Here is a 22,972-nt window from a genome sequence, read left to right on the forward strand (position 1 = left end):
CCTGTGAATATACTGATGCTATGAACAAGGGCTCATGTGCCCACAGCACAGAAAGCTCTGACAGTGGGTGTTTGCAGCAAAGTAAGGGTTTATTTGCAGGGTTCCAAGCAAGGGAGTGGGAGGCAAGTCTCAGATCCACTCCAGCTTGGTCTTTGAGTTAAGGGTTTTTTTAAGGGGAAGAATAAAGAGGCTGGGATTAATCATCATCTTGTGACACTTTTGTGACATTTCTTAATGATAGCTTCAGGAGTCAGGATGTCTCTCCTTTATGATTCCCAGCCCAGGTGGTCCATGGCTTGGAGGTCTGTTAGCTTATCTTGCCCTGGAGAAACAACCTCTGTTTGTACGTTAATGATGATATCTGTAATAACAATTTTAGTACATTAACGATGTTATCTACAACAGCAATTTGACTCTAGTTGATTAGGTCAGAGGGGACAAGAAAGGGAATAAAGTTTTGGATAAAGAGATTAATCATAAACTCAGTAAGGGAACTTTGTTTTAGGGGAATTCGGTTTCACTGAAAACCAGTGAGTTTTAGACATTAAAGGGTCCATTGTATAGTATGTATGTTGTATCTCAATAAAGCGTTCAAATAAGTGGATAAATGCGTTAAGGTTTTGCAATGCAAGCAATTCAGGCTCTTAGACATCTAAGAGTTTACGGGTTATTTAACACATCCATCACCTCAAATTGTTATCGTGTGTGTGTGTGTGTGTGTGTGTGTGTCTGTGTGTGTGTGTGTGTTGAGAACTCTTAAGATCCACTCTCTTAGCAAATTTCATTTATACAATACAGTATAAGTATCTCAAATCATTGTATTGTCATCCTCAAATTAGACCATTTTATTAGTCAGTTATACCTCAAAGTAGAGCTTGGAGGGGTAAAAAGAATTTCCAGGTGCATCTCACATTTACATTACGGTTTGTTATTGTTGTTTTTGTTATTTTAGTGAAAATAGGAATTCAGTTGCCTTAGGGATCTTATAGCTTTTTACATTTCAAAATTCTCTAGGGACACAAGCTAACATTGATCTAAAATAAATCTCCTTCCAGTGTAAAATGTGAATTTAATGAAACCTGATAGTTTAATGACACATCTCACATCGTCTGCTTAGAGAAGAGGCCCTTCCCCCAGCTAGGACTGTGGGGTTGCAACTCCCCACTAGAGCCAAACGCTCTGGGATTCTTCTCAAATGAGTGGGGGGTGGGGAAGAGATGGGTAGAAGTCTCAAGGCTGTCAAATTTCAAAGATTAAAACGGAGCCTGAGGGCTTCGCTCGTGGCGCAGTGGTTGAGAGTCCACCTGCCGGTGCAGAGGACACGGTTTCGTGCCCCGGTCCGGGAGTATCCCACATGCCGTGGAGCGGCTGGGCCCGTGAGCCATGGCCGCTGAGCCTGCGCGTCCGGAGCCTGTGCTCCGCAACAGGAGAGGCCACAACAGTGAGAGGCCCGCGTACCGCAAAAAAAAACAAAAAAACAAAAACGGAGCCTGACTCTTTATTACAGATAGTGATGTCACACTGAAGTGGCTACGTTTCTAAACAAAGGTCACAGTTCCAGTTACACCAAGCCTTCTTGTTGCAGTTTGTCCTGGTCTGGGCGCCCTCTTGTCTATACTTGCTTCATCTTCAAACTGAATGAGGAATTCCCTGTGCACACCTGTGACCTCGCGTTCCGACCAAGCTGCGGGAAGACTACAGAGTCAGCCTTAGGGCAGGAATAAGCTCTGTTTAAATTCAAATATTCCCGCGGGGACAGGTCACCCACCAACGGCTGAAGCCTGTTCGCCTGAGCCAAGCGTCCTCCTGCCCCGCTGTCACTCAGGCACGAGGGGGCGAGGCCTTGGGAACTGCCCAATCAGGGAGGTCGCTGGGGCCTGTGGGTGGGGTGACGCCCCTCAACGGAAGGGCTGTAGCTAATCGCTCTGGCTTTGCTCCGGATGCTTATCTTCCCCTAGTCGTCTTCTTCCTCTGCCGCAGGTTGTGTTGTGCTGTGATCTATACGGGTCGTGGGAGTCGTAGGAAGGATTCGGGGAGACCCAGGAAACCTAGAAATGGTGAGTGTGCTTCCCTGGATGTGGAGACGGAGAGGAGGGTCTGGTGGGAACCGGCCGGAAGCGGCCGTGGCGGGACCCGGGCCTCCCCGCGGTCAACTTCGGAGTCCGCTGGCCCGAGTCCACCCGGGGCGCCGCTCGGACCTCAGTCCGCTCCGGCTCGCAGCGTGGGGGCGGGGCGGGGCCGGCAGCCGGGACTCCGGGCGTCCTGTCCCGTCCCTTGGTGCGCGGCGACGTCGGCCCTGACCCCGGAGCCTCTCTGCGCAGCTCTGCGCCCGCAGCCCCGCGTCTCCCCTAGGTTGTGCGGTGACCGCGGGAGGGTCGTTAGACTCGGAGTCAGGGCTATATGCGTGGGAAGAGCTGTGGTGTGTGAGGTCCCCATTCCCTTCTTTCTCCCCAGCGCGACACGTTTTCTCTTGAGTTTTTCAAATTTGGTGGGAGCGGGGTCTCAAATCCACAACCCTGTTTTACCAGCGTAGCCCTTCCTAGGGTTGGCGATAAATCCCTAAATTTACAAATCCCTTTCATATTCCCAAACGCCAGTTTCCTCTCTCTGATTCACAACATATTCTACTGTTTGTCCGCTGTGGTACATTTCAAATAGCCTCAATATTTTAATTGTTTATCCTTCTTAAGTAGAGCCACGGATGGGCTGATTTTGAAAGCTTTATTTTTTTGTGTGTATTTTACATGAAAGGAAAGCCGAGAATGACTGCCTGGAACTATGTTGTATGAAATCCTTGTGCCTCTCGTCCCAGGATCTTTCCTGGGCCCAGACATCCTACGGAAAACCCTTTGGTTGGAGGTTCCTTTTTGAAACTTTCCTGGGTGATCTGTTCTGTCAGCCTTGCCCCTCCCTGCTTTTGTTGACCTGAGAAGATTTATTGCTTTATTTAAGTGTTCGTTTTCAGTAGGGGTAAATACATTTTTATTTAATCAATAGGCTCGAAAGATAGCATAAAACATTTCCAAAGAGGCAAAAAAAAGAGGTGAATTTCAGGGGTGAAAAGAAAGGTTCCAGTATTGCATTTCACTTAAGATGCTGGTTTCACTCCCTCTTACCCTGACTGTAGTTGTTTCAGAGGGCTGTTCATTACTTTTGGATGATTTCAAATGAAATTCCAGGGTTTAGACTTGCAGACCAGAAGTGTTCAAGTATGATTAATTAATTACAAAACAAGTCTTGCCATGAAATAATAATTAACTGACATCTTCTTTGCTGAAAGGAATATATATTTGGGATTTTCTGGTTGAACTAGTAAAGTACGTTCCAGTTTTCTTTCCTCCTTTCCACATAAACACTGAGTCTGAGTGAATTTGCTGGATTGGTCAGTGTGTTTGTGTCATTAAAATGTAATAGTGGTGCCAAGTAACTCCAGTGTTGAGTATGGCTTGTGGTGGGTGAGCCAAACCAAGGCCCTCTCTGAGCGTGCACAGAGAGGTAGAAGTGAAGGCCAATTGGTTCTTCCTGGGGAACCTCTCCTTGTAGGTTTTCTCACCTGCTCACACCCACTACAGAAGGAGCCTTTATGCTGAGAGAAGGTGCAGAGCCCTGGAAAGATGGGGGTTCAAGTGCACCTGGGTTGGTGGAGGAGACACGGTGATTTCTTTCTGCAGTTGTAATAGTGGTTTCTTCAGGTGCAGATGTATGCCTAAGTGTTGCATCCATAATGTTGGCGCATTCAGTGTAATTTGTGCACAGGAAAGTCTATGGAGGTTGGTGTTCTGTCTCCTTGACAAAGGGTTTATGAATTTGGGAGTTCATTTGGGTCGGAACCTGCTGAGAAGTTCCTCACTTGTGAGAATGGAAGCCTGGGAGAGGAAGGGCTCGCACGTGGCCAGGCAAGAGAAGAGTATGTGCAGCTGCCAGAGTTTATTTTGGATCCCTACCCTTCTTCACCAGGGACTGACTCACTTCTAGGGGTTCTATCTCAGTTGGGAGTGTCTGGACCACAATTTTAAGAATGTATTTAACTTTCTGAATGTGGATTTTTGTTTTGAACAGTAGGGAAGCAGTGTGCTTATCTCAGCTGATTCAAATATTTGCTTTTCTTTCCTTTGGATTCCTTTATCTCTTGAATATTGTGGTCCTGTAATTCTTTTCCTTAGTAGTTCCCACATAACCCCTCTGCATCCACACAGTTTGCACTGTTTTATACATCTTGTATTACCACAGTACATTTATAACAATTACTGAACCAATAGTGATGCACTAAAGTCCACAGTTTTTATTATCAATGACTCTTTGTGTTGCAGGATCTATGGGTTTTGGTAAATGTTTATTGAAACGTATCCATCATTTCTCTGTCCTGTAGAGTAGTATCAGTTCCCTCAAAGTCCCTTATGCTTCATCTATTCATTCATCTCTCCCTTCAACCCCCAAATCCTTCAGAACCAAAGATCTTTTTCTGGCTCATAATAATGTCTTTTCCGGAATGTCAAATACTTGGAATCTTGTGTTGCCTTGTCAGATTGACTTCTTTCACTTAGCAGTGTACTTTTAAGATTTCTTCATGTGTTTTTATGGCTTGATACCTCATTTCATTTTTTCACTGAACAATATTTCATCTTATTACAGTGGGAATGACACTGATTGTTTAGCCATTCGACTCTTGAAGGACATCATGCTTAACTCTAACTCTTGCCCATTATGAATAAAACACCTAGAAACATTAATGTGTAGGCTTGGTAGAGACTAATTTAGGTCTCTACCAAGGAATGTGATTGCTGGATCTTACTATATGTATAAGAGTATATTAAGTATCGATGGAAAATTCTTATCTTCCAATGTAGGCATACCAAATTTCATTCCCACCACCAAGGAATGAGGATTACCAGCAGCTTCACATCTTCACTAATATCTGGTGTTCTGAGTATTTTGAATTTAGCCATTTGATAAGTGTGTAGTGACATATCATTGTTGTTTTTTTTATAATTTCCCAAAGACATTTGTTGAGCATGTTTTCATATTGCTTATTTCCCATCTGTATATCTTGTTTGGTGTGGTGTCTGTTCAGATCTTTTTCCCACTTTTAATTGAGTTGTTTGTCTTCTTACTGTTGAGTTTTAAGAATTATATATATATATAGTTTGGGTTTTTTTTTTAATTATTTATTTATTTGGTTGCACTGGGTCTTAGTTGCAGCTCGTGGGCTCCTTAATTGCGGCACATGGGCTTCTTAGTTGTGGCTCCAGGGCTTCTTAGTTGTGGCTCCAGGGCTCCTTAGTTGCGGTACATGGGCTCCTTAGTTGTGGCATGTGAACTCTTAATTATGGCATGCATTTGGGATCTAGTGCCCTGACCAGGGATCAAACTCGGGCCCCCTGCATTGGGAGCACAGAGTCTTATCCACTGCACCACCAGGGAAGTCCCCAAGAATTCTATGTATATTCTGGATACCAGTCATTTATCAGATATGTGTGTTACAAAGACATTCTCCTAGTCTGTGACTTGTCTTTTCATTCTCTTAACACTTTCCCAGCACAGGAATTTTCCTTTTAATAAAGTGAGACTTATCATTTTTTTCCCTTCATGGTTTGTTTGTTTGTTTTTGGTGTTGTATCTAAGTATGATGTTAGCTGCAGGTGTCCTGTAGATATTTTTCTCAAGGACAGAGAGTTCCCTTCTATTATTAGTTTGTTACCATAAATGGATGTTGAATTGTATCAAATCTTTTTATGTTCATTTCCTCCTTCTTTCATTTCTGATATTATTTCTGTTTTGCCTTCTCTTTTCCGTTATCTTGACTAGACGTCAATCAATTTTATTATAATTAATATTTTCTGCGGACCAGCTTTTGGTTTTGAAAAGTAGAAGAGTAGTTTTTTCTTTCAAAAATTTAAATATTTCACTCTGCTCTCTTCCTGCTTGCATGGTTTCTGAAAAGAAGTCTGATTTAATTCTAATCATTTTTCTCTATAAGTAAGGTGGGTTTCCCCTCTGGCTTTTTTTCACTATATTCTCTTTCTCTTTGATTTTTCTCTAGTTAGAATATGATATATTTGGTATGCTTTTTTTTTTTTTTTTTTTTTTTTTTTGCGGTACACAGGCCTCTCACTGTTGTGGCCTCTCCCCTTGCGGAGCACAGGCTCTGGATGCGCAGACTCCGGACGTGCAGGCTCAGAGGCCATGGCTCACTGGCCTAGCCACTCCACAGCATGTGGGATCTTCCCGGACCGGGGCACAAACCCGTGTCCACTGCATCGGCAGGCGGACTCTCAACCACTGCACCACTAGGGAAGCCCTTGGTATGCATTTTTGACGTTTAGTGTTCTTTAAGCTTTTTGGATCTACAGCATGCCATTTATGATTAATTTTAGGAAAATCTCAATGATTATTACTTCATTTTTTCTGTTCCTTTCTGTGTATCTTTTTTTTCCCAGATATTCCCATTTTGTGTATTTTAAACCTGTCATTGTACAGTTCATGGATATTGTGTTCTGTTTTGTTTGTTTTGTTTTTGTTTTTTTGGCTTTGTTTTAGCCTCTGGTGAAATATATTGTTTTCAGTACAGGCCTTGTTAAGAACAGAGTATTTGGTATTTTTTATTATTATTACTTTTTTTTGATGTGGACATTTTTAAAAGTCTTTATTGAATTTTGTTACGATATTATTTCTATTTTTATGTTTTGGTTTTTTGGCTGGGAGGCATATGGGATCTTAGCTCCCCAACCAGGGATCAAACCTGCACCCCTACATTGGAAGGTGAAGTCTTAACCACTGGACCACCAGGGAAGTCCCTGGTGCTTATTTTTACATGCCATCTTTATTTCTTCTTTCCCAGTTTTAGAGAGAGTGTTTTGCCTGTGACCTCAGTGCTCTGATGGGTCTAAGAAGACTTGTTCAAGTTTTTTTCATTTTTTTTCTTTGAGGCCAGGAATGATGACTTCTAAGTTCCTTAAATGCCAGATTAGAACCTGTAAGTCTCTGTCTTCAATTTTTGGTGATTGCTGACTGCTTTAAAACCTCATTCATCCTCTTTACACTTTTACCCACATCTATACAAAGTGATCAGAAAGCCTTAGTCCTTCTTCCATTGGCAGTGGCAAGAGATTCAATCCTCTTAAGATCCTGCTCTTGTGTGTGAACCCTCATCCTAACCCAGCCCCTAACTTCAGTTTTTAAAAAGTCCAATTACCTTTCCTTGCTTGTGAAGCCATTTCTTGAAAGCTCTGGAGAGGCCTGCCTTACTTTCCTCAGATACCTCAATTATTTAGGTAATAAAACCTTTCATACACTATTGGCAATGTGTGCTGTCATCAGCAAAGGGATTCCTATCCCCAGGGGTCAAGCTGTCATGTTCCTGTAAACCTTGTGGGAGCTTGGAACTTAGAGAAGTTGGCAGGGCAGCCTCTAGAGTGGCTGGTCAGGAAATAACTTCCTCCTGCAATTTGAAAATGGAGATTTTATGTTCTTTAGGAGGAAAGCACTGTTGAATCCTTTGTGTATTTCATACTTTTGGGCAGATTCACCATCAAACCCTTGTGATTTTCAGTGAATGCACTTGCCATCTACAACTCTTAATCTGTTCCTCAAGGTTAGAAAGGCACAGGGCACTGTGTTTTAGATCTGCCATAAAGAGCTCTTCTGGCATATTGTCTCACTCTGTGTGCCTATGTATGCCTCTTAAGCAGCCCTGAGGCACATGACTATAGGAATTTTGTGGTCTGTGTTTTCATGCTGTCTTCCTACCGTCTGCACCAATTAACTGTAGGCGCCAATTAACTTTCTAGTGCATCAGATCAAACAAAGAGAAAGGAAAAACTGAATCTGTGGTAAATACTACACAAGTTAACAGCACTATTTCCCCACAAGAATATTTTTTTTTCTGTCATCTACATCTGACTACTTATGAAGGCCTGGATTACTTTACGGCCAAATTGGCCAGTTGGATCCTATTAAAAGTTTTACAGTTTTCTTGGACTCTTGTTTGGTGATGGGAATAGAAGAAAAAGCTTCCAGTTCATCACTATGTTCTTATTCATAAAAGTTTGTGCAGATTTGGCCCTCTGCCTCATAAGTGCTATAAATGGTATGTACAAAGAAAGGAGATGAAAGAGTTTTTCCTCACAAGGTATTGATGGTCTTAAAATGGTAACATTCGTTTCATTTGTATATCATGTCTGTCATTTCCCAACATGTTCTGGACCCTGCTGTTAGTGAGAAATGAGATGTAATGTGATCAGAGTAAATATTTCCATGTTCATTATGCTGCTAAATTTGTGAGGAAGTAGAGACAGAGTAAGTTCCTGATGATCAAGTCATAGAATAAATGTTTGGATATGACAGGATCATACATAACCTTCATATAAATAGTGTATATGGCTTCCCTTGTGGCACAGCAGTTAAGAAACTGCCTGCCAATTCAGGGGACACGGGTTCAATCCCTGGCCCAGGAAGATCCCACGTGCCATGGAGCAACTAAGCCCGTGTGGCACAACTACTGAGCCTGCACTCTAGAGCCCGCGTGCCACGACTACTGAAGCCCACGCGCCTAGAGCCTGTGCTCTGCAACAAGAGAAGCCACCACAATGGGAAGCCTGTGCACTGCAATGAAGAGTAGCCCCTGCTTGCTGCAACTAGAGGAAGACCCAAAGCAGCCAAAAATAAACACAAAACAAAACAAAACAAAAATGGTGTATAGATGTCTAGTCCTGTCAGTGTCATTCATCCTGCTATACACATATTTGGGGTATTTTAGGACTCGGTAGCCATTGAAGATGTGGCTGTGAATTTCACCCTGGAGGAGTGGGCTTTACTGAATCCTTCACAGAAGAAACTCTACAGAGATGTGATGCGGGAAACCTTCAGAAACCTGGCCTCAGTAGGTAAGGGTGACAGCTTTCCTTTACTTTGTCAATTAGGGAACAAATGTTTCTTGCTCATTGATGGTCTTCTAAGATGTCCTATGTGGAAAGGAGGATGTTGGTATATAAACTAGGCCTGGTCACAACCAACAATGAATATAAAATCTAATAATTGTTCTATAATTTCTAATATTTTGGAATCGTTTTTCTGCATCTGCAATTTAGGGAAAAAATGGGAGGATCATGACATTGAAGATCAGTACAAAAACCAGGGGAGAAAACTAAGGTAAGTCACACTCACAACAGAAAGTAGTGCCTTATATGAGGGTCCTGGTACATGATGAAATTTTAAAAGAAGGGACCTAAACACATAATGCCTGCTTGACATTTATTTATTCTCAGAAAAACTTTCCCCCAAATACTTTCTAATATGTGACATAGATATTTAGTGTTTGGAAAATAGTTCTCTTGGAAACAGTATTAACAAGCCCTGTATGTGAATATCAGTGTTTTGATAATTCCAAGAGGGAAGTCTTCTTGCAGGGCATTTCTTATATTCAATCAAAAACAATTCAGACAAGGGAGATAACCTACAGTTTTGCTATAGATCATAAAAATGTAGTTCAAATATCCTACTAATAAATATTAAATTGTTGGTAAAGAAATCATTACTAACGTGATTCTCATTTTTTACAGAAGTCATGTTGTAGAGAGACTCTGTGAAAGTAAAGAGGGTAGTCAATGTGCAGGAAACTTCAGCCTTATTCCAAAACTCAGTCTGAAGAAGAAAACTACTGGAGTGAAACTACATGAATGCAGTGCATGTGGAAAAGTCTTTATGCATCATTCATCCCTTAATAGGCATATCAACCGTCATAGTGGGCACAAACTGTATGAGTATCAGAAATATGAAGAGAAGCCATATAAATGTAAGGAATGTGGTAAAGCCTTCAGTTATCTTCAGTGTTTTGAAAAACATGAAAGAAAACACAGTGGACAGGAGAACTATAAATGTAAGGAATGTGGGAAAGCTTTTCGTTTTCGCACATCCTTTCAAACACATAAAAGGATTCATACAGGAGAAAAGCCCTATGAATGTAAAGAATGTGGGAAATCCTTTATGTGGCTTACAACCTTTCAAAGACATATGATAACGCACACTGGAGATACTCCTTATAAATGTAAGGAATGTGGGAAACCCTTTAAGTGGCTCACAACCTTTCGGAGACACATGATAACACACACTGGAGATGCTCCTTATAAATGTAAGGAATGTGGGAAAGTCTTTACTTTTTTAAGTGCACTACAAATACATGAAAAAACCCACATGGGAGAGAAACCCTATCAATGTAAACAATGTGGAAAAGCCTTTAGATATCGTCGAGCTTTTCAAACACATGAAAGGACTCACACAGGAGAGAAACCCTATGAATGTAAGCAATGTGGTAAAGCTTTTATTTCCCGTGTAGGATTACAAAACCATGAAAGAAATCACAATGGAAAGAAATTCTATGAATGTAAAAGATGTAGTAAAGCATTCAGTTATTCCAGTTCTCTTCGAAAACATGAAAGAAATCATACTGGAGAGAAACCCTATGAATGTAAGGATTGTGGAAAAGGTTTTATTTTTCTCTCAAGCCTTCGGGCACACATGATAAGTCACTCTGGAGATGGACCTTATAAATGTAAGGAATGTAAGAAAGCATTCATTACTCCCAGTTCATTTCAAATACATGTAAGGACTCACACAGGAGAGAAGCCTTATAAATGTAAACAATGTGGGAAAACTTTCAGTTGGCCCACTTCCATTCGCAGACATGAAAAAAGTCATAGTGTAGAGAAACCCTATGAGTGTAGGCAATGTGGTAAAGCCTTCAGTTGTCCCAGATCCTTTCAAAGCCATGAAAGGAGACACAGTGGAGAAAAGCCTTATGAATGTAAAAAATGTGGTAAAGCCTTCAGTTGTCCAAATTCCTGTCGAAAACATGAAAGAAGTCATGGTGAAGAGAAACCTTATGAATGTAAAGAATGTGAGAAAGCCTTCAGTTCTCTCATCAGATTTCAAAGACACGTGATGAAGCACACTGGAGATGGACCTTATAAATGTAAGGCGTGTGGGAAAGTCTTTGATTGTCCCAATTACTTTCAAAGTCATGAAAGGATTCACAGTGTAGAAAAGCCCTATGAATGTAAGGAATGTTGTAAAACCTTCAGTACTCCTAGGTCCCTTCGAAGACATGAAAGAACTCATACTGGAGAGAAACCTCATGCATATAAGGAATGTGGTAAAGCCTTCAGTTATCCCAGTTTCCTTCAAAAACATGAAAGAAGTCATACTGGGGAGAAACCCTATCAGTGTAAACAATGTGGTAAAGCCGTCAGTTATCTCAGTTCCCTTCGAAGTCATGAAAGGACTCATAGTGGAGAGAAACACTATGAATGTAAGGAATGTGGGAAAGCATTCATTTTTCTCTCAAAATTTCATTTACACATGATAAAGCACACTGGAGTTGGACGTTCTACATGTAAGAAATGTGGGAAAGCGTTCGATTGTCCCAGTTCATTACAAAACCATGAAAGAACTCACACTGGAGAGAAACCGTATGAATGTAAGAATTGTAGTAAAGCCTTCAGTCATCTCCGTTCTTTACGAAACCATGAAAGAACTCATATTGGAGAGTAGCACTTGGGAAAGCCTTCAGTTCTGTCACTAAAATTCCAAGACATGTGGTGAAGCACACTGGAGATGGACCTAATAGTGTAAGGAATGTGGGAAGGCCTTCGATTTTTTTTTCAGTTCATTATGAAATCATGAAAGAACTCACACTGGAGCGAAACCACACAAATGTGAAAATTATAGGAAAGCCTTTGATTGTCCCAGTTCTGTTCAAAACCATGAAAACCCTCATAATGGAAAGTAGGCCTATGAATGTCAGGAATGTAGGAGAACCTTCAGTAGTCCCAGTTCATTCTGAATACAAAAAAAGAATTCACACTGGAGAGAAACCCTGTGAATGCAAACTGTATGGTAAAGCCCTCAACAATTCCTATTACGTTCAAATATGTGAAAGAACCCTTACCAGAAACTGAACGTAAGGAATATTGGAAAGCCTTTATCACACAACATTTTAAGGACACAAGACGGTGCACACCATGTAAGCATGAGGAATTGGGGAAGTTTTCAGTCCCATTTTCTTGGGAGAGAACTCACTCTAGAGAGAATTCTGTTAAATATAAACAATATATGAAAACCTTCATTTGCCCTACATCCTTACAAAACCATGTGAGAATGTACACTGGATACTACCAAGTAACTGAAAAGTAAAACGAACTATTCAGTTGAAACAAATATTTTTGTAGTTATGTGAAAACTGCACTGGAAAAAACTCATGTTAATGTAAGTAATATGGGTAAGCCTGGTACAAATTAATTCATGTAGAATACTCAAAGTTACAGTATGGAAGAAGTGTTACAAACTTTAAACATATATTGTCCTTATCAGTGGCACATTCTTAAAGTTATTATCTGTAGTATGGAGTAGTACTTACTTTTGCAAGTAAATATTGAGGTAAGATAATTCTGTAGGTACTCTTTAGGCAATTGTTCCTAAGTTTAATAGGTAATTTTATCCTTTACTCAGTAAAATTTTTGTTTTTATTTTGAAGACTCTTTGATCCATGGGTGAATTGAAGTGCATTTCTAATATGTAATTGGGGTTAATTTTTATATAATACTCTTCTGCAAATAAGAGAACACTGAAAAATGACACTTTGGTACTTGTTTGTTTATTGTACTGGCCTCCTGCGGCAAGTACTCAACATCCCTTATACGTTATATACATATTCCACCTTTACTTCTTAAGAGAAAACTAACTTTTCATTGGCCTGAAGAGCTTTATTCCATTTCTTTGCTAACAATGAGTTGGCATATATTTGTAAGTATGCAAAGTTCATCATATACTCTCATGTGAATTATTGTTTTCATCTTTTGTCCTTTGTTATTTGTCATTCCTTCTGGCTGGGATTTGGGCTATGGAATTTGCATTAAGAGAGACCTGTGAGGGCTTCCCTGGTGGCGCAGTGGTTGAGGGTCCACCTGCCGATGCAGGGGACACAGGTTCGTGCCCTGGTCCAGGAGGGTCCCACATGCCATGGAGCGGCTGGGCCCATGAGCAATGGCCACTGGGCCTGCATGTTCGGGGCCTGTGCTCCGCGACGGGAGAGGCCACGGCAGTGAGAGGCCCACGTACTGAAAAAAAAAAAGAGAGAGACCTGTGAGAGGACAATAAAATTTAGAGTTGGAGATGACCCTTTTTGACTCTGTTACGTCAATGTGAGTAATGTTGTGAATTACATTTTCTAGACTCTGTTGCTTTTATGGCCCCATGTTAGAATTCACCAAAGCCTAATTTACAGGTAACTTGAAATGCAGATGTGAAATAGGATTAGGTAGATTTTGGAGCCACTTGTATGGAAAGAGACACACAAGAAGCATAGGGCCTTTGCAGACACTTGCTTCCAGCTCATTTTCCTCATTTTTTGCTCTGCCAGTCAGGAATATTCTCAAAACTGAAGAGAGTCCAAGACAGTGGAGTAGGAAGACACTGAGCTCACCTCCTCCCATGGGCACATCAAAATTACAACTGTTTACCAAGCAACTATTGATGAGAAAGACCTGAACACTAGCAGAAAAGATCTTCTACAAGTAAAGATAGGAAGAAGGACCCACAATGAGACCAGTAGGAAGTGTGGAGAAATGTTACAGTCAAGACCCATTACCCACAAACAGGAGGATAATTACAATTGCAGAAGTTGTCCCAAGGAGCAAGGGTGTCCAAACCCCACATCTTGCTCCCCAGCCTAAGGGCCCTGCACTGGAAAGACAAGCCCCGAGAACATTTGGCTTTGAAGACCAGCAGGGCTTACTTTCAGGATAGTCAGAGGGCTGTAGAAAATAGAGACGCCACTCTTCAGGGATGCACATAACATCTCATGTGCTCCAAAATCCAGGGCAAAAGCAGTAATTTAAAAGGAGCCTAGGTTTGACCCACCTGCTGATCTTGGAGAGACTCCTAGAAAAGCAGGAGGCAACTGGTGTTTACTCTCAGGACATAGACACTGTGACAGCCCTTTTGGGGCTGTCCACAAGGATACTGGTGCTGACAAGTGTGGTTTTGGAATTGTCCTTCTAGCTTATTAGCACAAGAGACCTGCACTACCCACCAGCCTGTTGGCACCAGTATTGGGATACCTCAGGCCAAGCAGCTAGCCAAGTGGGGATGCAGCCCCACCCACCATATGGCCAGCTGCCTTAAGATACATTGAGACCCCAGTTGCCCTGGCACTGGCTCTGGGACCCCTGAGGCCCCACAGCCAGCTGTTGGGGCCCAACCCAATATACCAGTGGGCCTACACCAGGATCCAGCCCCATTCACCAGTGGGCCAGTACCAGCTTTGGGACACCCCAGACCTTGTAGCCATCTGTGACAGAAATAAGCCCTGCTCACCAGTGGGCTGACACCAACTCTGAGACCCCCAGCTTACTGTAGCCAAAGACCTCAGGATCTGGCTCCACCCACCAGTGAGCTGGCATTAACCCCAGGACCCCCTGGGCCTCAGCCCCACCTACCAACTCTAAGACACCTTGGACCCTTCAGCCAGCCACCCTGGGATTTGGCCCCAGTCAGCACCAGGCTGACAGTAGATTTGGGGGTCCCGAGCCCATGACCTCCCACCCTGGAAACTAGCTCCACCCACCAGTGGGCCAGCACTGGCCCTCGGACCCCCTGGGGCTCTATAGCCAGCCACCTCATGTCCTGACCCTACCTATGAACAGTCAGCAACCTCCCCACAAGGCAGGACCTGGCAACCAAGTGGACCAAGGGGCAGCCACACCTAGTCAGCCCGCTGCACGAGAAGGACCCACATAGAGGGCACACCTAGAGCATATACCTCTGGTGTCCAGAGGAGAGAGCACTGCTGGCACACATAGGACGTCTCCTACAAAAGGCCACTTCTCCAACGTCTGGAAACAAGCAATGTGCCAAATACATAGAAATTTAAAAAGCAAATTAGGCAAAGTGAGGTGACAGGAATATGTTCCAAACAAGGAACAAGATAAAACCCCAGAAGTAGAACTAAGGAAGCAGAAATAAGCAATCTGCTTGTTCAAGGTAATGATCATAAAGATGCTCAAAGAACTTGGGAGAAGAATGGGTGAACAGAGTGAGAAATTTGTCATTTTTAACAAAAATTTAAAAAATACAAAGAACCAAACAATTGAAGAATACAATAAGTGATACTTTTAAATACACTAGAAAGAATCAGTAGTAGATTAGATGATACAGAGGAATGAATGAATCAGCAACTGGAAGACAGAGTAGTGGAAGTCACTCAATCTGAACAGAAAATAAGGAAAAAGAATTTTCTTTAAATGACAGTTTGAGACTTCTGAGACAAGAAGAAGCATACTAACATTCTCATCATAGGAGTCCCAGAAAGAAAGGAGAGAAAATGGGCAGAAGACATATTTGAAGACATAATAGCCAAGAACTTCCGTAACCTGGTAAGGAAACAGACATCCAGGTTCAGGAATTACAGTCCCAAAAGGACCAATCTAATCTATATATATATATATATATATATATATATATATATATATATATATATATATATATGTATTATTGTATATATTTATATTATAATATATTATGGAATATTACTCAACCATAAAAGAGAATGAAATTTTGCCATTTGCAACATTGTGCATGGGCCTAGAAGGTATTATCCTGAGTGAAATAAGTCTGACAGAGAAAGACAAATACTGTATAATTTCACTTACTTTTGGAATCTAAAAAACAAAACAAACGAACAAACATAGCAAAACAGAAACAGAGTTACAGATACTGTGTCAAACAGGTAGTTGGCAAAGGGAGAAGAGGTAGGGGAGGAAAGAAATAGGTGAGGGAGACTAAGAGGTGCAAACTTAGAGTTGCAAAATGAGTCACAGGTATGAAGTGTAAGGTGTGGGAAATATAGTCAATAATTATATCTTTGTATGGTGAGAGATTGTAACTAAACTTATATTAGTGATCATATTGAAATGTATAGGAATATCAAAACACCATGTTGTGTAACAGGAACTAACAGTGTTGTAGGTCATTTATATTTCAAAAACAAACTCATAAAGAGATCAGATTTCTGATTACCAGAGGCAAGGTGTGGGGGGAAGGGGAAATTGAAGGAAGACAGTCAAAAGGTACACACTTTCTGTTATAAAATAATTAGTACTAGGGACATAATGTACAACATGAGAAAGTTGTTAAAGAGAGTAAATCCTAAGAGTTCTCATCAAAAGGAAAATAATTTTTTTCTATTTCTTTAAAATTTTGTATCTATATGAAGTGAAGGATGTTCACTAACCTTATTGTGATAATCCTTTCACGATGTATATAAGTTAAATCATACTGTACACTTTAAATTTATACACTGCTGTATGTCAATTATTTCTCAATAAAACTGGAAAAAAAGAGAATATCCTCAAAACCACCACAGACTGTTTGACTTCCATTTGATCAGAGCTGTAGGCTTCCACAGTGTTTTCCAAAGTTCAACATGGAAGATTCAGCACAGTTTGGATTTTCCTGTAAGCCCACTGTGTCCATCTGGCAAGAAATTTAGACTGTCGTGGTTGAGAATATCCTCTGAACACTGTTCTCTAGACTGTATTCATATAAGCTCTAATTTGTAATAACACCTTGGTCTGTTAATACTGCTGTTGACTTTGTGCTCCTGATTCCCCTTTGTGTTGCAGTCCAAAAGAACTGCTTGTGAGTTTGTTCCTGTTCTTCACTGTGCAGTGACTGCTCAGACCCAGTCCTTCCATGTAGAATCAGCACCTTCCTCATATCAGGCAGATTCTCAGTGTTTCCTTTTACTCATATCTGAGTGTAATCCCTGAATATGTTTTCAGTTCTCTTTGATTGTATATGATTCAAAGCATGTGCGTTAATTTCTGTAATGAGTGCTTTTGTAGCTTTTTCTTAGAAATATTTTATTAGCTGTTTAACAAGCACTCATCTGCTAGGAAATAACTGTGTTTTTCATTTCCTGAGAGGGTATATTAAATATCCCATTGTAATTATGGAATTTCAGATCAACTTGTAATTTTCTCCACCTAATCATTATACATTGAGTCAATATTATTGTGCATACAAGGGCAGGTCTTTTTACCTCAGGCACTTTTTATTTTTTATTCTTTTATACTTATAATTTCTGTCATGAGACTAGTTTCTTATTCATTCATAACACCAAGCACTTAAATCATGGTGTTTTCTGTCCCGTTTTGCCAAGACCACCATGATCACGTCTGTTGTCAAGGAGAAGGAGGGGTGTAATGAGTTCTCATACTAGGAATGACCACAAAATGTGGGGTGTAACAGTAAATGTGCACTTGAGGACTTCCTATTGGATTTTGACTTGTGTTAGATGATTTGATTGCTATTCAAGGAAGCAAGGCATTATTCTACATTGGATGCTGTGAGGAAGTGAGCCAAATTCTGTCATGGGTAATCATAATAGTTATTATCTAACAAGGCAGAAAGAATGGCGTGATGCTGAAGTTAATTTTTTTTTTTTCTTTTTTGCGGTACGCGGGCCTGTCACTGTTGTGGCCTCTCCCATTGCGGAGCACAGGCTCTGGACGCGCAGGCTCAGTGGCCACGGCTCACGGGCCCAGCCGCTCTGTGGCATGTGGGATCTTCCCGGAACAGGGCACGAACCCGTGTCCCCTGCATCGGCAGGCAGACTCTCAACCACTGTGCCACCAGGGAAGCCCTGAAGTTAATTTTTAAGAAGTACCGATCATTAGTGAGAAGAGGGGAATTTGGGTCATTTAAAATCTTTAGGGAATTCCCTGGCAGTCCAGTGGTTATGACTCCGCACTTTCACTGCAGAGGGCCCCGGTTCAGTCCCTGGTTGGGGAACTAAGATCCTGCAAGCTGCAACTAAGATCCTGTTTTTCTGGTGTGGCCAGAAAAAGCAAAAAACAAAACAAAAACTTTAGAATCTGTTCTCTTTTATTATTTATAGAGATACGGTTTTCATTTTGATCCATCATGGTCACAGAGTAGCTTTGTCTGATGATGGATGTGTGTCACATTTTTCTCTTCAACAGGATATATCTAGGCCTATGTGGGGAGTGTGAGGCCAGCTCCCAGTCATCTGAAACAGGTTTTGCCTTTCTTGTCTAAATACTGAAATATTTCCTGCAGTGTACTGGATGATTTTAAAAGAAGTACACACTTAAAATATGTATTTGTAATGACAAACTCCTTAGCAAATTAGATTTTCTTTTGTTATTTCCTTTATGAGTCAAGTGAAGCTTACAAATTTTCAGAGAACACAAACCAAGCAAAGGAAAAAGTCAGGATACCTGGTCCAGTGAAACCTTCTTGCTCAGAGACTAATCTCTTGATGCTAATTTTTCAACATCCTCCTATGCCAGGCAGTGTAGACTGAAAACATATCCAGTTTAGCAAAAATTTTCCAGGCACTCTAGGCTCTGGATATGGAAGTATAAATGAAGTTCTTGAACTTCTGGGTGCTTATATTTTTGTGGGAAAAGAGAGATGGTTAAATAAGAAACCTTTGCTTTTATAAAAGAATATAAGTGTGTGAAAGGAAAGGAAAGGATGACAGGTGAGATGATAGGGAAGGGAGGGTATGTTGTGTATCTTCTTTATGGAGGGTAGTGGCTTCAGTGAGTGAGGATGTCACCACTGATCATTTTTCCACCATCTAACATCTTAAAATGCTGAGGAACTGCTTGGATGTGAATGTAAACAATACTTCAGTCCTGCGTTCTTGGGATTAGCAGCAATGGTTGGTATAGACATGGTTCATCTTCATTTTAGCCATGGTTAAAAGTTTTAGTGCATGTGCTGTTTGATCATGAGTTTGGACATGGGTATCTGGGATGTGAGTTTCCCCTTTGCTTTTGGCTATCAGTTTTCATAGTATTTATGTTTCTGATTAGCATTTGAAGGGAATTGAAATTGCCTTTTGATTTGGCATTATCATTTTGCTGCTATTTAGACCGAGGGACACAATTTGTACCCCATGAAACTTTCGAGTTCCTTTGGGTTTGAGTAAAGGTCATCTGCACAGCTGTAGCTCATCATTAGTTTTCCTATGAGTAGAGTGATATCTGTGCAAGTCCAATATGATTTCCTCGTTGAAACACCAAAAATAGCTATGGCTGTTTAGAGGGCAATTATCCAAGGAGTAAATGAGGTAAGCTGCAATCAGAGGTATCATTTTGAGTAATATCTGAATGGAGTGGGAAAAGAGGTATATTTGACGTCCTCAAACTAGGATATTTTCTATGCCTTCTTATAAGAGGAGTAGCTGGGAGGTTTATGCACAAAGCCCTCAAAGCTCATTTTTTTTCTGTTTTCAGGGATCATATCCGTGTTTACATTTTCACATGTTATGGAAGGTAGGGTAAAAGGTGAGTTTGGTTTCATTAGACAGCGGTGGAAGTTCAAACTTGCTCCCCTTATTTTTCAGTACTAATTTATGCTTTCTTAGCAGTGTTGACATGTGACTTTACAATTATTAGTATCTCATTTGATCTGTCCCCATCATTCCTCCCACATACAAATGAAGAAAGTTAAGCATGGGGTCTTAACTTCATTCATATAGCTGATAACAATGAAATCTCTCAGTTTTGAAAGCATAATGTGTGCCACTCTTTTGGGCAATGCCAAAAATCGCAAACTCAGAAGAACACAAAGTTTGTATCAATATGCAGTTTTACAGATAACAGAGTCAAATTTTCCATTAAGACTCAAGGCAATATGCTGGTCAATTTGTATGACATTCTGGCAGAGGCAAAGGTATAGGAAGCTAAAACAGATCAGTGGTTAAGGGTGGGAAGGGTTCAGTACAAACAGGAGAGTTCTTTAGGGGTGACAGTGTCCTCCATCTTGATGGTGGTATAACTATACATTTGTGAAAACTAACAACTACACTTAACATAGTATATATATTGTTAGGAGGGGGAAATTTCTCCCTCTACCTGTGTTGAGTTCTTGTGGCTAAACTAATAATAAAATTGATAGCAGACAGATTAACATGAGAAAAGAAAACATTTTAATTCACGCGCATGGAAGTCCCATAGAAATGGGACCTAAGAAGTAGCCAAAGCAGGCAGCTTTTATACTTTTTAGACAAAGAAATAATAAACTTGTGTGGAATTGACAGGACAAAGAAACTTAGGTTTTGGGTGCCCAATTAGTGAAGAATCTAAACAGAGTTTGGGCTTGGGGTAGGGAATTAAAGAAGTAACAGGGTTCATTTCTATAGGCTTCTTCACCAGAATTCTCTATCTTGGGTCATAAGGGTATCCTGCTACCTCCATATGCAAGCAGTAGACCCTTCACGTAAGAGATTTCTTTCCTGCTTTCAGGAAGAGTCAAAGTATCCCTCTTGCGTTATCCATTTCTTTTTTCTTTTTTCTTTTTTTTAATTAATTAATTTTTTATTTCTGGCTGCGTTGGGTTTTCGTTGCTGTGGGGGGGGCTGGTTGTGCGCAAGCGGGGGCTACTCTTTGTTGTGGTGCGCAGGCTTCTCATTGTGGTGGCTTCTCGTTGCGGAGCACGGGTTCTAGGCCCACAAGCTTCAGTAGTCGTGGCACGTGAGCTCAGTAGTTGTGGCTTGCGGGCTCTAGAGCGCAGGCTCAGTAGTTGTGGCACATGGGCTTAGTTGCTCCGCGGCATGCAGGATCTTCCCAGACCAGGGCTCTGAACCCGTGTCCCCAGCATTGGCGGGCAGATTCTTAACCACTGTGCCACCCGGGAGGCCCCTATCCATTTCTTAAGTAACTTTAATTCAAATTAGGACTTCCCTGGTGGTCCAGTGGTTAAGACTCCCTGCTCCCAATGCAGGGGGCACAGCTTCGATCCCTGGCTGGGGAAGATCTACATGCTGCATGGTGTGGCCAAAAAAAAAAAAAAATCCAAATTAATCAATATAAAATTGAGGCACATTTTGGCCCCAACAGTGTATACTACTTAATAACTAATAGAAAGCAACAAAAACGCTTTCACGTGCTAGGAGAATGTTAAACTCTCCGAAACCATGATTTTTACATGTTCCACAATTTCTTCTACCCTCTGGGATCGTTCTTCAGAAGAATGGAAGGACTAGGAAAGGAATGGGCCACAACAGGACTTTTCTTGGTACCAAATCTGATTTAGGAAAATCGCTCCAGGGCTACGTCTGCTCTCGCTGTCATTCACATAACTGGTGAGAAAGTAATAGGGCTCTCGGAGTCCACCTCTGAGTTGACTCCAGGTTTCTCGAGTCATATCTTGGCAATGCTGTGGCCTGACAGAAAGGTGCATGTAACAGACCTCCCCAAGTGGAATATGGCTGGGTGTGTCCTAATCTAATCCTTGGACATCAACATCACGTGTTCCCAGAGCTGGTCTTGAGACCATTTCCAGCTTATGTTTCCCTTCTCTAGCATACTCTGCACCTTCTTAGCAGTAAACACGTTTAAATGCAACACTGTCTCACTCTGGCAGTTTTCTTTGTTGTAACTCCAGGTGACTGTGAGGTGAAGCAGTGACAAAACCCAGAACCCATGTCATGAAGCTCAGCGCCCTCAGACACAATATTCCCCGTTGTCACATAAACAACAGCGTTGCACCAACAAGCATGGTTCCACAATAGTCTCAAAACAATAATGTCATAAAGGGACACCCTGCCTTGTCCTAAGTCTAGTAATCACTCAGGCAGACCCCACTGTCAGCAAACCACCCTCCCTTTGTTCTCTGGCACATACTACCCCGTGCTTTCGGCAGCGTATGCACCGACCACGCGCGGCTTCCTCACCTCAGTGTCTGCCTCCACAGAGAGTTGGCTCTCTGCTGCTGAGGCTGGTGTCTACCCTTTCCTGGTGCAGGAAAATCTCTGCAGAACTCCTGACCCGTGGCCTGTGGGAAATGGTGATCTCAGCCAGACCCTCCGCCTCTGGGGCCCCTTTGCTTCCCAGAACTCTAGAATGCAACGCGACACTGTCTCCAAATAAGATGCGCGAAACGCCCGGGATCCCTGAAGTGCACAGGCGCAGGAGGTGGTGCCTCCTCCTTAATCGGAGGACAAGCTCCAGGTTTCTCAAGAGGCAGAAATGGGCGGAGCCATGTCCCCACCTGCTCTTGCAACAGCTTTCAGTGCTTTCCAGGGTCCCAGAAAGTGCTCTCTGTGTGGCTGGGAAACCTGGGGTCTGAGGTCTGGAGGCCGCCTCTCTCCCCATCAGTGGAAGTTCAAGTAGGGGACAGCGATCAAGGGCTCGGTGGGGACGGCCTGTGAGGCGGACCGGAGCGACCTCAGTGGGCAGGTGAGACCTGGGGGGTGATGGATACCGTACGGAGGAGACCTCTCAGAGGACAAGGACATGGAGGCCGAGTGAGAACACAGAAACCTTTGTCGCCCTCATGAGCTTCCAATGGGAAAATAAAGTGAGGAACGGTCACATTGTGACCGGTGCTTTTCTGGAAGTGATTATAGAAGCGTGGGTGCCCTACTAGTAGGTGGTGTGGTGAACAAAGCCAAAGAAATATCCCTGTGTGCTTAAAAGCTGACATTCTAATAGAGAAGAAAGAAGATATCTAAGTAAAATTATAGCATATCTGATTGTGATTAGTCCTAAACAGAGAAAGAAAACTGGGGAGGAGTGCAGAGGGCTTGAGATCCATGTGTCTATGGGAGCATCTGTGTGTCTGAGCCATTGACTCTGAGGATTTTGGGTCTGTGTCTGCGTGTGTCCTCCTGTATGTGCCTTGACAACATCCGTTTGATTTTGTGTGTCTGCCTGTGGAGTTATGTGTATATATCCTATGAAATCTGGAATGCTTTTATTTCATATTCTTGCCTAATTTCCCTGGTAGCACTTCCCTTACAATGTTAAATAGAACTGGTTAGAGCAGACATCTTTGTCTTGCTTCTGATCTTACAGAGAAGGTGTTCAGGCTCACTGTGAAGTATGTTGTTACCTCTGAGCTTTCTAATGATGCCTTTTTTCATGTCGAGGAAATTCTCTTCTAG

Source organism: Grampus griseus (genome assembly GCF_964374135.1).
Source record: "Grampus griseus genome assembly, chromosome: 3".
Taxonomy (NCBI): Eukaryota; Metazoa; Chordata; class Mammalia; order Artiodactyla; family Delphinidae; genus Grampus; species Grampus griseus.